The sequence below is a fragment of the Corvus brachyrhynchos genome, unplaced genomic scaffold (assembly GCF_000691975.1).
Source record: "Corvus brachyrhynchos isolate BGI_N302 unplaced genomic scaffold, ASM69197v1 scaffold167, whole genome shotgun sequence".
Classification (NCBI taxonomy): Eukaryota; Metazoa; Chordata; class Aves; order Passeriformes; family Corvidae; genus Corvus; species Corvus brachyrhynchos.
In genome coordinates this window covers 6,406,045-6,422,224 of record NW_008239547.1, presented here as the reverse complement: position 1 = coordinate 6,422,224, position 16,180 = coordinate 6,406,045, and the positions used below count along the sequence as shown (strand labels likewise).

Sequence of the window (16,180 nt, the reverse complement as noted above, 5' to 3'; positions counted from 1 at the left end):
TGAGCCCTACAGCCGCCTGCGCCGGCCTCCCGCAGCCCCATGTTGAAATTCCTGGCTGAGCGTGTGTGCAGGCTGCTGCAAACTTGGCTTTCCCTCCATAGGCAACTTGTTGGATTTTGGTTTTTTTCCCTTATTTAAAAAAAAAAAAAAATTCTTTCTCTCTTTCCTATTCTCCTCCCCCGCTCTCCCCCAACGTACTTTCTTGTTGCTGCAAACTTCTTTTTAATCAACTGGTTGGTTGGACAGTATGACTATCGTTGTCTGAGAACTTGAGCAGTGCCCTTCCCCTTTCCTCTGCCTTGTCTATCCAAGAAGTTTGTGTGCTTCTCCCCCTTAGCACTTCTGAGACATTTTACACTTCTGACCCTGGAAGTTTTGCTTTGGCAAATGCAGACTGCCAGGCTGTCCTGAAACATGCAATGGAAGGAATATTGTGAACGGTTCGTCGATTGAAGTGATTCCCAAGAAAATTTTTAAAATCAGTTTTTTCATAGAGAATTCCAGATGCTGGGAGGAGAAAGTTAACTGAGTTTGCTGTCACCTCCCCACCTGATTCCTGAAGAACATGGTTTTGAAGAGGGCAAACATATTCTGATTCTGGCTGAAAAAAGAGAAAAATGATTCTCTAGGGTATGGCTGTGGCTGCATACCAGCAGTCATTCATATACAGCATTAATGCACATGACAGTCTACCTGCATATAGGAGACAGGCTGAAAGTACCTCTCTGGTTAAGGTAAAGCAGTGAACAGTAAAGTGAGACTCTGTGGAGGACTGAATGCCTCATTGGGCCATTCAGATGAGAAATGTTTGGAACATTTGTTCATCAGTGCTACAACATTAATAAAAGTGATTATTTTGCTATGTTTTGTTCCAAAACTGTGTTCCATGTAACTCCTGTGGCAGTGGACTGCATCCTGGCTTCCAGCTATTAAGTTGCATTAAGGAATGGCAGTTGCATTCTGCAGCATAATGCTAAACCTGGGAGGGATTGAAGTGGTAAGCACTGGGGAGACACATGCCAGTCACCAGGAAAGGTTACATCATTGCAAATTGCACTTCAGAAAAGAAGTGGCCTGCCTGTGGAAGCATGAGGGAAAAAAACCCCCAAAAAACTCTTCGTTGACTATGGCCGTGTGCTTATTAAAAAGCCAGTTTGCAGAGGGGCAGCCATACTTTGACTAGTCCCTGGTACCAAAAGCTCTGTATTCTGGGTTAAAATGACACGGTGGTTTTATTTATTAGTATTTATATGGTGGTTATGCTGTATGCCACTGGTATGGACTTGAGGTAGCTGCAATTACTGAGATTGTTTTTATTCTATGGAAATTCTGTGGTTAAAAACAGTAGCAGTGTCCATGGCTTTCTCTAAGTGTTTTATACGGTCACTGTCAAACTTCACTTTTGACTGAAGATTTTCTGTGGTGATGTTTAGGTAGTAAGGAACTGGATCTTACAGTAATTAAGTTTTGTAAGTAGGCGTATAGTGCTGTTTGCTGTGTTCGCAGTAGAGTAACATAGTAATTTTATGGTTTGGATGCCAGAATTCCACAGATGACTGCCTTTTTGTAGCAGTTAGGTGGCTCCTTTCTGTGCTAATGTAGCAGATGAGCAAATCTCCACTTCATAAAGAGACAAGAAAGGGGACAAAGTAATTCCTAAACGGAGGGGATCAAAGTATATGTGCCCGAATGAACTTACAGTCTGCCAGCAGGTATCAAGCTGACACCGAAATCTACTTCACCACCACTGTGCTGTTATGGAAAGAAGCATATCTGGTGGAAGATTATTCAAAATATTTGAATGAAGTTTATGGTTTTCATACTTACAGGAAAACCAGCATTTCTCATCCTGCAAGAATGTGTGTCTACTGTATGCAGCAGTTCCTTCAGGAGAACTCCTCGAAGCCTATGAGAACTGAGTTGTCAGCCCTTCCCAGATCACCTCCCGCTTTGTCACGGTTTCCCGGTTGTGATTAGCCATAAGTGATCTGCATAGTGTACTTATGATGTCCCTGTGCAGCTGTAGTGAGGCAGCCCAAACCCATGACTGCAGAGTGCCAGGAGTGAATAACTTCAAAATTTGACCTCAGTGTTCTGGCTTGGTCTTATTTAGGTTCAAGAGACATGTCGAGAATGGAAAAAATACTTATGGAGAATAATCCACATAATAGTATGGTTCTCCTCTCTGTAAGATTTTAGGAGTTAAAAACATACAGATGACACACAGATAACACAACTGCAGATAACTGCAGTTAGTTCTGGGTGCTATGTCTTTGATTAGGATTCATAAATCTCCAAAAATTAATTATGGATTAACCCTCCTGTCAGTACTAAATCTTTGTGTGTGCAATTAGTTATTAATATGACAGGCTGTGTTTAAAGCCTGGCCTGTGTAGTGTGTATAAATTTTTCTGTACTTTTGCTTTTATTCCAAGAGAAGCTTTGTGTCTGAAACATGCTGCATTCTTTCTGCAGGCTGTGTTTGCGGGAAATGAACCAGCAAATGATAAGAGATGTTTGAAATCCACCTTGTTCAGGGCAAGTGGAGTCAGCAAAATCGATCACGTTTAATGAAACCCAGTTTTCATGGGGGCACACTAATGGTGCACTTTTGTGTGGCTGGATGGACTGATGCAGCCTCTGGCACAATCTCTGCCTGAGTCTTAAAGGAGTACAGCTTGGGCAGGGGACAGCTGGCTTGAGGAATGGTAGGTGCATTTTCCAAACCCTGCAGGGGTTGTGCAGATTTGGAGCAGGTGTAGTTCTCCTTATGGCTTCCTAGCAATTAATTTAATGGTTAAAAAGTTGCAAGAAGGTAAGAGTGATTTAAGAGGGGAGGTCAGCCACACGTGAGTGGCTTAACATTGATGGCAGGAGATGATGGACTGCACCAAAAGGGAGAAAGCAGACAGGCAGTTGAGATGAAACATGCTTATCGAATATTGAACTAGTGTTAAAAGGTGGAAAATTATTATAAAAATGATGTATTGAGCAACTATCGAAAGGACGTAGTTGTGCATCTTGTAACTTTGGTTTGACTTAGATGTAGCCAGAGATGTTTCTGACATTTTTTGTTGACTTTTGACTGTCAGCATAATCTTTCATCCTTTGGTTTTTTGGGGTGGATATTGTAAGCATTTTACCTTTATCTTCTTTTTCTTGCAAGTAAAAATAGGTGTGCAAAAGTGGTAGGCAGGTATAATTTTTTTTTTTTTAATTCTAATGTGATGTAAATGATCATGGTAACCAAGAATATGAAATAGGAGATCATAGATATGCTGGAGTTGTTCAGTGTCGCATTCAGTCCCTAGAGGGATTGTTTGGTCTCCATAATAGTTCAGTCTGATGCCCTGCATATCATGAGCTTGTAGTGGTGTTCCTAGACCTTACAGATAACTCTCATTTTCTAGTTAAAATAAGTAAATTAACAGTTTTCCTGCTGAATCAAAAAGATTTTAATAGAAGTCTCAAGACACCTTTCCCATCTCCCTTACCAAATGCTGTAGGGAGGTGAAGTTTTGTGGGGGTTTTATGTTGCGTGGAACAATACTTCAATTGTTAATTTGAAAACTGCAATGCACTAATATTTGTGAAAAGAAATTGTAATCTGCTCTTTGATAGTGGTAGAGGCTGTTGCTGATAAGAGACCAGAACTCCGGGAAAGTTGGCAGTGTAAGCAAAGGTAACAGGTGTCAGATGACCATATTCTCGTTTAATTTGTACACTGGGGGCTTCGGCCACCCAGAGCTTAAAGCTCCATCTCTTTGGTAGGACTGATATTCATCAACAGGGAATTGTGAGGGGGGAAGGTTGTAGTTTGAGTGCATGTGTGTGTGAAGCTTGCTTTTTTTACTGTTTTTGATTTTATTCCCCCCAGTACCAGCTAACAGGGATTATTTGCTTACAAGTCGGTTCTCAGACAGCCGTTCTCTGCCGGGTACACAGACGGCAGCTTTGATACAAGTTATGTTCTGTAGAGCAACAGTTGCGTGGTTCCTCATGACTGTGTCACTGGGGCATCATTTGTAGAGCCTAGTACATGGGTGGGTTGGTTGAAAAACTGCTGATTTTACTTGGACTTTGTATTGTTCTTGGTACATTCCTCGAGTCTGACCACTAGGTTTTTGCCACAGGCTTAAACGGATCTGCCACAATGCCCATTCAGAGACCTCTTTGGCAATACTCAAGGGCAGTAGTGACTAAATTTAGCATAAAAAAGATTTAAAGTTGGGGTATTTTTTAGTGTGTGTGTGTTTTGTTTTGTTTTGTTTTTGTTGGTTTGGATTTCATTTTGATATATGTGCAAATATCAAGCCTTTTTTAAGTAGAAAAAAATCTTATAGGTTATTTCCAGAATGCACAGGAATCCTCTCAAGCCCAAAAAGGAACCAAAATGCCAAAAAAGTCCCTGTCACCCCTGCTGCTCAGTTGGCTGTCAGTTTAGTTCCAGCTGACATCCCCAGGATGATGTTTCTGGGCTCTGCATTCAGAATTGGCTGGGTAGTATTTCAGTGATTTACCTGAGGTCAGCCAGGATTCCGTGGGGCTCCTGGCAGTTTTCTCAAGCTGGCTCTTGACCTCTTCGCTGATGCTGGGCTCCCAACAGCGGCAGTGAAACCCAGCTGATGGGTAACGTCATTCTGCTGAGGCGTGGTGAACAGCAGTGGAGAGATGCTAATTTAAGGAAGATCAGTACTGAAATGGGTCATGATTGCTTCATGTTTAGAAAGCTGCTGTGTGATCCTGCAGGTTTGGTGCTGGAAATGCACCACTATAGTGATAAATTCCCTCTGCTCATTATGGAAAACTTTCTTTTAACATGTTTTCTCCAACTCTCTCTGTGTTTTTGGCCAAATCCACGTTTTCCTGTCATTGTCTCATCTGTAAATACAGGTGACTCTTGCACATTGCAAGAGAAGTTGCAGGGTGAAGAAATGAACCTTTGGAGGGAGCGTGGCATGGCGGTGGCTACGGAGGTCCCCTGCACGGGGACTTTGCTGTATGGCAGTGCTGTGCCCGAGGGACCTGTGGCTTGCAAGGCAGGGAGCTGCACAAGCCCTGCCATGCCCTCTCTGCCAGCTCTTGCCTGTGTTCAGGCGTCCGTGAAATGAGAGAGGAGGCTTGTCTTAGGAAGGCCTTAGAGCCACGCTGAGGCTGTGATTCACCGCTGTGATTTGAGCAAGCAGGCACCCGGGATTATTCAAAGCTGATAAAGAAGGCTGAATTCTGTAGTGCTTACAGAGCGGGGCTTGAGAAGTGGACGGCATGTAAGCCTTCAACTTGGAAGGTGCTTTCAGTAGAGGATGTGTGTGGTACTGCTTAGCCTGGCTGTGAGCAGCACCTATCCCCGGCTGGACGGGGAGCATCATGGCTTTCAGTTTGGCATTATGTGGTTTCTCAGTGTTTCACTGTTACTTAACAGTGATCAAAGTGAAGTGTGTGTTTGTGGAAGAGTGGCTTGAGAGTGATTTCCCTTTGAGCAAAGCACCATTCAGCTGCTGAGCAATTCCTGTAGCTCTGAGGGGGAGGACTGTGGAGGAGCCTGTGAAAGCGCTCAGCGCATTTGGGGAATAGTTTCTGGAGGCAGTCTGGGGTTTAGGGAGTTGCCAGCCTTTCTTCTCCTGGGCAATAGCCTTCCACCAGTGGAAAGCCATCTGATTCTCGGAGCTTTTTACACTTTAACTTCAGTTATAACAGTCACAGATGTTTTAGTTCTATTACAAAAACACCACTGGAAGTAACACATTCTCAGTTGTACCAGACTATGACATCTTTTAGTCGTGGCACATTTAATCTGGTAAAATAAGATGGAGTAAATGGGGGAGAAATGCTGGTGATCTTAGTTATACAGAATACGGTTCATGTAACTTTAAAACAATTTCCTGGTTCTTCAAAGGAAAACAAACCTTTTCATCCAAATATAAATTGAATGGATAAAACATGCAACAATGCTGAACCAGTGCTTATGTATATTGAAAATAAAGTGGAATTCTTCTAACATCAATCCAGAATATAGCACAGATGTTCTCACTCAGAAATATTTTCTGAGCAGTAAGAAAATAAAAAGTGAAGCAAAAAGTATTAAAAAATTCTGCAAGATACTTTAGGGCATCTGTGCTTTATTTTTTTTCCCCTCCTTTTTAATATACATTATATATTTTGTTTCTTTGAGGTCATTTTGATGTGATGCTCAGCAAGTCTGGTACTGGGAAATGGATAAAAAACCACCAAAAACCAAACTGTCTTTGAGCTAAGTTACATAATTCAGTGGGGCTGTTTAAAAAAACTGAGAAAGTAGAAAAGAAAACAGCAGCACAGTCATAATACTTGTTGAAATGACTAATATTACTAGTGAAAGAGAAATGAGTCAAATTTTAAATTGGGGAAAAAGAATTTTAAATTAACAGCTTTTTTTTTTTTGGTTTTGAGATAATCACATTAGTTTTACTTGTTACAATACCTCAGCAATGTCGGGGATTTTTCCTATGGGTATCCTTAGTTGTTTTCTCAAACTGGCCCCAGGTATTTATTAAATTGGAAATAATTGTAATAACTATTTTGTTGCGATATTTGCTTGCTTTTTTTTTTTTTTTTTTTTTAATCAGGTGGTGGGTACTTGATGGTAACTTATTTTCTACTTCAGTTCCCTGGGGTGAAGTGATGCACATTAATCACCTATTTAGTGCTAAACAAAAGGACAAATGCATTCCGACTTTCTTACTAGAACTGTTGGACTGGATCCCGTGCCCTGCATCTCAGGGCTGGGGTCTCTCATGCGGGGGAAGAGGAATGAAGACCAAAAAAGTTTCTGTACAAGAGAATGATCCTTGCTGCCCAGGAGCAGAAACCAGCATCCCCTGGAGATGGGCCCTGGGATGCTGCTGTGTTCCTGTCAGAGACCATGCTCTGGTGCTGGAGAAGTTGGCTGGTGTTGCTTCCTGGATCGTTGTGCCTCCAGCTTGTCAAAACTTCTGTGGTGACAGAAACAGGGCTGGCAGAAGGGAAGTGACTGTGGGGAGAAGGATGGTCTTCTGTAGAGGTGGAATAAAGGATGGGATGTCTTTGGAGTTTGGTGGAAGGAAATGCTTTTGAGGTGGTGATAGACAGGTGCCTTTTTTTTTTCACATGAGTTGGAAATGGGAGTTTCCATGGAAGCGAGACACTAATGCAGTACATTAAGTACAGACAAACAGAAAGCACCAAAGATGGGAAGAAATGGGTTAACTTGGTGCCCTGGAGGCAAGTGGTCCATTTAGCAAGAGGATGAAAAATTGACCTCAGTGGCTCAACAGATGTCACCCAAAGGCTTTCGTTTTAAAATAAACGTGTGGAGTTTATTATAGGAAGGTTTTCTTTCTGGGCAATAAGCTTAGTGAAAGTAGTGTATCCCTAATTTGATAGAGAAAATAGACACGGTTTTGGAAAAGCAGTGTCACATTTTTGGCCATACTTTACTCATTCTCTCATGCTTAGCCTGCTGCTGATGGAGTGGAATTATGAATTTGTTGCAGGAGGAGCAAGCTGGTATATCATTAGCAGTTTTCTTTTTAAGTGGCAACATTTATAGGATTTTTTTTTTCCGGGTGTGCATGTCTTTACAGACTGAGAATAGCAATTTAAAATGTTGCTGGTGTTGATGTTATATTACTAGAAAAAAAAAGTTACGTGGGTATAAAGTATTTTAAATGGAGATAGAACTTCTGGGAGTGCCTGTATGTTTGTGTGTGCACCCACTTAGTTGTTTTCATTTGTTTGAAGAAACGTAGCCACACTTACTAAATGGAAAAGTAGTTTCACCTTACCCCATCTTTTTTGCATGTGCTTTCAAAGTTGTTGAGTTACTCTATCTTCCCCCTAGGCAAAGGCTACATAGTTTTTTTCCTTCTCTGTTAGATGTTGGAAGCAATATCTTACTTGGGAGAATCTTGCAGTGATATACCTCTTTGCACATATAATGAGAAGAACAACTTTGTTCCAAGTTCTTTGAGTCCTGAACAGGAAGGAGCTGAATTCAATAAATATTGGAAAAATTACTTCTGGGGATGCTGGAGTGGCTCTGCAACCACACAGCTGAAAGTTTTGTTGCTGTAACAACTTAAATGACAGTTGAAAAACCCCAATAAAATGGAAGCTTCAGAACCTTTTGCTTCTTTAATAAGCTGCTAAGTGAAATAACAAAGCTTGATTTAATTTGACCTCTCCAAGAACCTGTTGGACCAAATGCTAGTTGTGTTGTTTTAAGTGTGCATTTGTTTGTGCTGTCAGTTTTCCCCTCTGCCTTCCTGTAAAGACCCTGTGCCTACAGCTGTAAGCACCAGGAGAGCAGCCAGCTACCAGGTACCAAAATAAGACTAATTTAGGCAGCAGGGCTGTGGTGGCCAGGCTGTGGTGGCTGTCCATTCCTGGTGAATGAGCTCTGGCCTCAGCACTGTGTGCAGCCTGAAGAGGGAAGGGATTTTACTCACCTTGAATTTGTCTCTGGCAGTAGCAGGTTGCTGGAAGACTGCTAGCCTGAAGTGTTAGGCTTTGCTAAAAGTTAAAAAGTATTGTGCGATTATAATAATTTGGAGAGTATTATAATAGTAGGAGAGTAGTCATCTCTATACACTTCACTTACTCTGCTGGGTGTTTCTGGTTTTTATTACAGAGATGAGTGCTGGGTGAGAGAAGTAATGCTGCTGCTTTTGGAGGGAGATGAGGGGAGGCAGCCCAGCAATGGCTGTGGCTTTCCTGGAGTGGGGAAGCCGGCTTTGCTGGGCTCCTGCGAGGTGTGAGTGTGAGGGGGCTCGGCGGGAGGCAGCAGCTCAGGTTTGGATCAAGGTGAGGGTGTGCCTTGGGTCAATTGCTTAAACGCTGACAAAGCTGCTGCTTCTCTTGTGGCACTGTAGGAACAAGATGCCTGGGGATGGGGGAAAGGAAAAGACCCGGCACAAAAGACTCCTCCACCCTCGCTCAGTCAAACTGAGTCCTGTCTTCTGGGCATGGTGCAAGTTCAGAGCATTGTTGCCAAATCCTGTATTGAACACTTTCTTTAATGTCATTAAGAATACTAATTTGAGAAGATAGGTTTGATGGGTTTTGCTCTCACTGAGTTTTTTTTAACAGCAGCTTTAATTGCTCTTTCTAGTTTTTCTTCACATGAAAAATAGCACAAATAAATGCAGTCTGTAATAATTCTGGAAAATTTGATGTCTGAACTAAGAAATATCAAGAAAAGTGGACTGGCTGAAATAAAGTAGAGCTTTTAAATCCAGAATACTGTGTTAGCATAGGCTCTCTTTGTAAAAAAGCCAATGAATGTGATTTTAAATGACTATAACTCTATGCAAAATATTTGTATGTTTAAGAGCTTCCATTTGAAGAGAAAAACCTTCTGAACTTACCTAACCTGGTCTTAAAAGAAAATGCTCTGCTCTTTATGTAAAACAGCATTTTTAGCTTGTGGTTGTGTTAGGCAATGGAGTAGTCTCCTCACCCTGTTCCCAGTGATCACTCAGGAACACAATGCTGTGGTAAACTAAACCCAGATATTAGTGTGTGTAAAATGTTACTGTAATAAGTGTCTTATAAATATCTCCTTTATTAGTATAGCTGTTTGAAGTAAGTTCCTGATAACCCTTTTGTTGCTTTGGCGTTGCCATAAAATAGCCGTTGTTAGCTTGAAGCCCCTGCTAAATTGGAAGCCACAGGTAATGAATATCCTGTATTGTATCTTTTGGTGTTTGTGAAATATTTAGCTGAAAAGGCTCCTGGTCCTCACCCTGTCTCTATGGAGGTAAGAAGTTTCTTTTGCTGGTGAAATTCCCTAGCTGAGGAATGAAAGCAGCAGCGAAGGGGAGCTAGCTTGTATGAAAAGCTAATTTGTGCTGAGTTAAATATTCTTTTGATATTTGAATATGAGGTAATTAGCTTGAATGTACTGCTGTTTACCTTTTAGCATCTGGAAAAGTCTGAACAATCTGCTGAAGGGAACTGTATCCTAAATCTACTTCCAGAATATTTTTTTTACAATCATGTATTTCAGACTTGACTAAATCTCCTTTTTGTGGTGGTATTTTCCCAGTGGCTAGTGACCTGTGGGAGAAGTGCTGAGCTAAATGGTTGAGGAAAGGTTTGGGCAATGGCCTAGTGGGCTGTTCAGGATGATCAGGTAGATCCATATAGTTGTCCCCTTTCTAAAAATGCTGTCAAGGTGGACCTGTAAATGCTTATGCATGCATGCATACTACTCTTCCCAATGAAAAAAAAAGTCTCAATATTTACCATAGCCATCCACTGTACTTGAGTCCAATTTGTATGAAATGGTCTATTTTATTCTAAATTACCTCCATTTCATAGTTCAGCACTTGCTTGGTCTCAGAACAAAATAAAACGAAGGCTTTTAAAATTTGCTTTATGTGAAAGTTATTAAACTATTTGGAATCTGTAAATTGAAATAGCTAATTCTGTAAAATGTATGTCTTGTTTTCACAGAATCATAGAGTGGTTTGGGTTGGAAGGGACCTTAAAGATCACCCACTTGCAATCCCCTTGTCATGGCCAAGGACACCTTCCATTATACCGGGTTACTCAAAGCCTGATCCAACCTAGCATTGAATAATTCCAGGGGTGGGGCACCCGCAGCTTCTCTGGGCAGCAGAGAAGTTGCAGATTTTACGGGTTTTACGGGTGGTCTCTGTTACCCTTTATAAGACAATGTATTATGTCTGTGATTAGACAGTGTGTAAAGACTGCTTTAACTCTAGCAGCCTTCACAAGTTGCTTCTGATTCAGTGAGCCAGTGTTTTGTTGCTTTCTGAAAGACTTTGTTTCCAAAGGTTGGTGGATGCCAGAGACATGGTGAAAAGAGAGAATTAAGACACAATGAGCCCACATTTTTTCTTGATCACTTGAGGGGATTAAAGTTGTGTGTGATACTGAAATAAAGTCTTTCTGTAATTAATTAGGGTTTTAGAAACATGCTGTTTATCATCCAGAATTTTCCTGTCATTTTTTCAAAAAGTACGCTGTTCTTTCTGAACTTAAATGTGAAGTGCAGTAATTTGCTTTATGTTTTGTATTACTCTTCAGTGTAAGCTAGAAGCTGAGATAGGAAGCAGAGATCTGAGCTCAGTTTATAGTCAACAGCCCTTGGCAGCCTGCCTTTCACCTGATGGGCTGCTTGGGAAGCCAGCCTTTGGGGAAGACCACATGGCTTTGGATTTGTACACAGTGCCTAGATGGAATAAATAAGAGTGTTGGTTCCTTGCAATTGCAAATTGTGCATTTCTCAGCACGAACAGCAAGTTGCAGACAGCCTGGTGCTGCTCACTTGCTTTGCTGACAGGGAGGGGCTGTAAAATCAAACACTGAGCTTAGAGATGCCAAGGTCTACCTATTTTAACTTTGTGGCTTCCCTCTCCCTCTCTCTAAATAAGTAGGACTACAAATGCAGCATGATATATAAAAGCAAAGCTGTGGAGTCCTCCCCCCCACTGCTTGCATCTTTATATATAGTTCATTCTGCAGATCAGACTGTCACACCTGCTACCAGCCTCCTTCAGAGAGCAGATTGCAGCCTTGCAATTTAAGTGCTCCTAACATATGTTGGTGATACACCAGCAGCAGGACAAGGCTTTTAGCTTTGATAGGCTCTGCTGGTTTGGGAATGTTGTTAAATGGACAAGAGAGAAACAAAATAACAGAGTAATTTTGAAAAAAAAAAAGTAAAGTACATAGCAGAAGGCTAAAGTGAATTAATAAAATTTGCCGCCACTTTTTTTTTTTTTAAAGCATGGATTTTAATACATATTATGCTTGGTATAGAACTCCACTAATAAAGCTTCCCCTTTGTGTCATGACTTACACTGTTGCCCTGGTTATTGCCATGGTGTTGAATTTCCATGTCTGTATCCAGACTCACTGGTGCTGGGTTGCACTTGCTATGTTCTATTGCGGGGACCACCTCTGTTACTGCAAGGCAAGCAGAGGTTCTGATGTCCTGCGTGGCTGGGCTGCCTTGGTATATTCCTTGCTAGTAGATGAATAGATTTTATAACTTGCTTTCATTATAGCATGAACTATTCAAACTGCCTTAATTTTCAACATGGAGGTAAGACAGGTTGTGCATACAGGTTGTTCAAGTTGTTAGAAAAGACCAAACATTTTTTGTCCCTAAACAGTTAAAAGATTCACTAACTCAGCTCTATTTCAGAAGTTCAGAGTGTCTTCAGAGAAGTTTAATGTGGCTTCAGTAATGTATTGTAAAAAAATGAGAGGTACTTTTTTGTGAAAACTATTGCTTACTCCATTTTAGCAAGTTTCCTAGTGCACAGGAGCCTGAGTTATAGAAAGAGATATATAGAAGAGAACAGGAGAGACTCAAAATGCTGTAGTTCAGATTTAAGAAACAGTTACAGTGTCTTTTGGTTCCTTTCAGAAGCATTGGCTGAATCTTGTGGTGTAGATACAGGAAATATCTGGTTAGTTTTGCTTCCCTGCTGCTGTGATTTGAGAAGGAAAATGTATGTATCAATGCTCTGCTTCTTCAGGTGTGAAACAGGGGCACTAACTTGGCCTGCATTAACTTGGAAGGTTTATTCCAAACACAGGTGATGGAGTATGGGATTGCTCACCTGCGAGCAGCATTGTGTATTCCCGTGGCTCATTCTCTGCAAGAACCTCATTAACTGCATTTCACAACAGCACAATGTTAATTGCAGTAAGTGAGTACTCGCATAAAGTCCTTCAGTGGTTTTTCTCTGCATCTTTCTTTGACCTTAGGAAAGAGAAAAGTACTTTGCTGTACTGGTTGCCTGTGCTGTGCAGCAAAGCTGTGGTGCGCTCATCAGCTGTAACAGCATGCAACACCCGAACTACTTGCAAGGAGATGGCTCTTCAGCACCTACTCCTCTTAACAGGGCAATTTCCTTCTTTGCTCTGCCTCCTTCACCCTTCGAAAACAAAATCGGCAAACGAATGTCATAGCATGAGATTGGCAAGTATGGATTTATCCCCACAGGGTCATAGAAAAAGAAGGCACAGGAGGTCACTGTCTCATCCAGGACCACACAAGCAGTTTGGAACCAAACTGGAAATGAAGTGCTGACCTGCTGACTCCTTAATTGCAAGACTATCTTTCCCCTCTAGTAAGGATGTGGTAAAATAATGCTGTATTTAGTCCTTCTCCTCTCCTGTAACTCAGCCACTGTATGAAAAGACTCACCAAGCTTTGCCAAGCTGAAAAGAGAGTAGCTTGTGCTAATTGGCTGTTGAAAAGAAAGTCTCTTCATTTTAGAAAAGTGTGGAATCTGTGATGTTAAACTGCTTAATGTCTGTTTCTTAAGTAATTTTTTTCAACTTTGGTTGAAACTTACATATAGAACCTGTCCTTGGCAGTGTAGGATGTTGGTTGATTCCAGTATTGTTTAAATGTTTATAACTTAGAATGAAAGTAAAGGAAATGCTTGTGTTTGACTTCAGTATAGTTATCTTAAGGGATTTATGAGTAGTGATTTTTTTTTTTAAGTGGCACACTGAAGCCAGAGGAGGTCTGTCAGTGATGTGTTTGGTTTAAATATGAGAAAATTAGAGAAGGGAGAATATTAATCCATTATAGTAGAGTTTAAATCTGTTTTTCAACTTTTTTTCCTTGTTAAAGTTCTGTAATACTCTCCTAATACAGAAGTCTTGTAAATAAGGTGGACACGGCCAAAAAATCTGAGGTAGTTGGTAAGTGCTCTAATAGTGTTCAGCTGATGCTGGTAAGACAGAACTGTCTTCATGCTTATGCGTTATTTTGTTTAGATTGGTGGAGTTAGTTGCCTCCGTCTCAACTTAGCTTGTAGACTACTGTGTTACAGATGCTGATTTAAAAGGAACTCAATCTACCAAAACTTTTTAATCCCTTCTGCATACAGTGCTGAAGAAAGCATGTTTTCCCGTTGTTAGCTATAAGAGTTCGTGATTATAATGTCATATTCAGGATCTCTGTATTGGGAATAAGGAAATGTGCGGGACTGCAGTAGGGCTAGAGACAGCAAACAGAGGAGTGCTTGCTATAGTGCCAATTTAATAATAATAAAGCCTGAAAATTGGGGTTTTGCAAATTATAATTCCACACTAAACAAGTTCTTTTAGAATGATTGGTTTGACTTTAGCAAGTGGTTTAGCTTTTGTATTTTAAAAAACGTGCTACAGCATAACTGCCATTTATTGTTAACTGCTTTTGTTGAAGCCTTTGAGTTTTATTAACAGCTGTAATAGTCATTGTGTTATCTCCAGCATTCTGCAAAAATGTGGCTGGTGGACTATGCAATTGGGGGCATTTATGAAATAATTTTAGATTACATTATAACCGTTGCTCATCTTTTTCCTCTAGAATCTGTATTTTCAAGTGATTCTGTACAGCTGTGGTAAACATGCTTTTATTAGGCATGGTTAGCCTGAGAGATTTCAATGAAATCTTGTAGAATGTATCTCTTAACAATTTACATGACTTATTCTGTGTTTCTTCCTTGTTTTGGCATATCCCTCTTATTTTAGACAGCTCTCTCCAATAGAAAGCCTCTGAGAAAAGAAAAGCTGCTTGTATTTAGATTTAACAGTCCTGAAGTAACAGTGCTGACACTTTGCTTCCTTTACTGCCTTTGGAAACAACTATTCCTGACCTGTTCAATGGCATCTTTGTTCTTGGCTTTTTCAGAAAAATTCATTTTTTTCTACTACATTCTAGCCTCTGTTGTTTTCTTCTGGTGTTGTTTCTGATTCTTGCAATTGATTTTTGCACAACAATGTTCCCTTCTCTTGAATGTGCTGCATGTACATCAAAGATTCTGGTTTAGAAGGTTTCCTTGTCCTCATGCATTTCTGAGTTATATAATGATGCTAGGGAAGGAAATAATCATACTTTGGAAACTTGTACTGTAATTTTATTTATTTTTTTTTAGGCTGTCCCCTAGCTGTCTTTTAGGCTGTCTTTGAGCTTCTTTTTTTGCTGTTTTAAGCTCAGGCTATTCCCTATACCAGAACAGTAATCAAAGAATTCCATATTGTCCTATTAATCTTGCTGATTAGTTGATGAGATGAGTTGTTCCTTAAGGCATGCAATAGCAAAACAGAAGGGATGGCTGGTGGTGTGCAGGAATGATCACAGCAGCGCGCTTTTGCTCCGGCCTCTCTCCTGCTCTGTCCTCATACGCCTGAGCTCGCCATGTGAGGAGGATTCAGATGGACAGATTTTTAAGCTACCAGCCATACTGTCATGGGAATTCTGCAAATGCTACTGAGTCAGGACTTTTTTAACAAAAAGTTGAGTTTTATTGAAAGCAATTGAATTTCAATGCGTGGTGATGAATGGATGTATGGTAGTAGGGCTCTGCCAATTCAGATGTTGCTTTTTTTTGTTTGCCCTGTACTTTGTAAATGGGATATGTTTCCAAATGAAGATTGTTCTGATAATGACTTAAAAGGATACTTCTGTTTCTGTTCTTCCCAGGTTGCATTTATATTGAATTTGTACTCCATTAAATAACCTTAAAATATTTATTTAACAACTAGTGATAGTTTTTTCATGTAAACACTTTTACTTAATCTTAAGAGGGTGTATAGTCAGCATTTCATCAATAACAGACAGAAAATGCGTTGGATGAGCTTATTGCCAAGCAAGCTGGAGATAGAAATCATTATTAGAAAAAAAACCCCCAAACTGAGCAATGTGAAGGAGAGGAAATAATTTAGTCAAAAATGGAAATGGGTAAATAATTTAGTTAAAAATGGAAATGGGTAACTGTGTGTATTATATATCGATATACTTTTCACTGAAGTACAAAGCCTATAAAATCAGGTTTGTTCATTGATTTACACATTGCTCAAACATGACTCTGATCTGAGTCAACTGAACTTCTTTCCTAGGAGAAAGTAGCATAGCCTGAGGATCAGAAACCCTGAGGGATGCTTCTTTTTTGAATCTTATGTTTCCAGGTGGAAAGGGAAATGTTCTCAATTTTCTCTGTCCCTTCTTTTTTACTTATTTTTTTTTCCCCTCATCTGGAAATGATTTTAGCTGTGGACAGACTGTGCTTTTACAAACCAAGCATGCTTCCATGCAATTGTGCTATTTGCTTGCTGCTTTATCAGTCCAGGGCAAACTGTTCAATCTATTATTTTACAGTACCTCCTTTTTATTACACTTGCACAGAGC

The 16,180-nt window shown here is 40.4% G+C and overlaps 1 protein-coding gene across 24 annotated transcripts in view; it reads left to right on the top strand.

The window, feature by feature from the left end:
- The window catches only part of PARD3 (par-3 family cell polarity regulator), a 451,418-nt gene that overhangs the window by 673 nt on the left and 434,565 nt on the right, over window positions 1-16,180 (top strand). The window lies entirely within an intron of this gene.